This window comes from Arachis ipaensis, chromosome B04 (assembly GCF_000816755.2).
Source record: "Arachis ipaensis cultivar K30076 chromosome B04, Araip1.1, whole genome shotgun sequence".
Classification (NCBI taxonomy): domain Eukaryota; kingdom Viridiplantae; phylum Streptophyta; class Magnoliopsida; order Fabales; family Fabaceae; genus Arachis; species Arachis ipaensis.
In genome coordinates, this window is record NC_029788.2 from 40,887,371 (window position 1) to 40,889,361 (window position 1,991).

A 1,991-nucleotide genomic window follows, 5' to 3' on the forward strand; every position below is an offset into this window, starting at 1 on the left:
TCATCATTCCCTATGAACGCGTGCCTGACAACCACTTCCGTTCTACATTAGATTGAATGAGTATCTCTTAGATCTCTTAATCAGAATCTCCGTGGTATAAGCTAGATTGATGGCGGCATTCATGAGAGTCCGGAAAGTCTAAACCTTGTCCGTGGTATTCCGAGTAGGACTCTGGGATTGAATGACTGTGACGAACTCCAAACTCGCGAGTGTTGGGCGTAGTGACAGACGCAAAAGGATAGTAAATTCTATAACAGTATGATCGAGAACCTCCAAGATGATTAGCCATGCAGTGACAGCACATCGGACCATTTTCACAGAGAGGAATAGGATGCAACCAACGACAAGGGTGATGCCTCCAGATGATTAGCCGTGCTGTGATAGAGCATTTGGACCATTTTCCCGAGAGGATTGAAAGTAGCCATTGGCACCGGTGACATCCTTACATAAAGTCAGCCATAGAAAGGAGTAAGACTGATTGGATGAAGATAGCAGGAAAGCGGAGGTTCAGAGGAACGAATGCATCTCCATACGCTTATCTGAAATTCTCACCAATGAATTACATAAGTATTTCTATCCTTCTTTTATTACTAAATTTCTAAAACTACATAACTATTTTATATCCGCCTGACTGAGATTTACAAGGTGACCATAGCTTGCTTCATACCAACAATCTCCGTGGGATTCGACCCTTACTCACGTAAGGTATTACTTGGACGACCCAGTGCACTTGCTGGTTAGTTATGTGAAGTTGTGAAGATATGTTTAGACCATGGTCCTGTGCATCCGTTTTTGGTGCCATTGCCAGGGAATCAATTTCGAACAATAATTCATAACCTGAGTAACAATTTCGCATACCAAGTTTTTGGCGCCATTGCCGGGGATTGTTCGAGTTTGGACAACTGACGGTTCATCTTGTTGCTCAGATTAGGTAATTTTCTTTTTGTTTTGTTTTCAAAAATTTTTCAAAAATCTTTCAAAAATTTCTCCTTTGTTTTCGAAAAAATTTTTAAAATAAATGTTTTCAAAAAAATATTTTTCTTCAGAATTTTTAAGAATGAATTCTAGTGTTTCATGATGATTTGTTAAATCCTAGCTGGCTATAAGCCATGTCTAATTTTTTGGACTGAGGTTTCAACTTACCATCACAAATGAAGAGATTCTCACACACTTAGTTGCTCTATACATGAAAAGTATCAATACATACTAAAGCTTGGCTGGCTATTAAGCCATGCCTGACCCTTTGATTGGAGCTTTAGACTGAAGAGCATAAGATTCCTGGAATTCATATTAAAAATTTTGGAATCCTTATTTTTCTTTTCCAAATTGATTTTCAAAAAATATAAAATAAAAATACAAAAAAAATTAGAAAATCATAAAAATCAAAAATATTTTTTGTGTTTCTTGTTTGAGTCTTGAGTCATGTTATAAGTTTGGTGTCAATTGCATGTTCATCTTGCATTTTTCGAAAAAATTCATGCATTCATAGTGTTCTTCATGATCTTCAAGTTGTTCTTGGTAAGTCTTCTTGTTTGATCTTTACATTTGCATGTTTTGTGTCTTTTCTTGTTTTTCATATGCATTCCTGAATTCTTTATGTCTAAGCATTAAAGAATTCTAAGTTTGGTGTCTTGCATGTTTTCTTTGCATTAAAAATTTTTCAAAAATGTGTTCTTGATGTTCATCATGATCTTCATAGTGTTCTTGGTGTTCATCTTGACATTCATAGCATTCTTGCATGCATTCATTGTTTTGATCCATAACTTTCATGCATTGCATCATTTTTCTTGTTTTTCTCTCTCATCATAAAAATTCAAAAATCAAAAAAATATCTTTCCCTTTTTCTCTCTAAAAATTTCGAAAATTAGATTTGACTTTTTCAAAAATTTTTAAAATCTAGTTGTTTTTATGAGTCAAATCAAATTTTCAATTTAAAAAAAAATCTTATCTTTTTCAAAAATCAAATCTTTTTTCAATTTTTTAGTTATTTT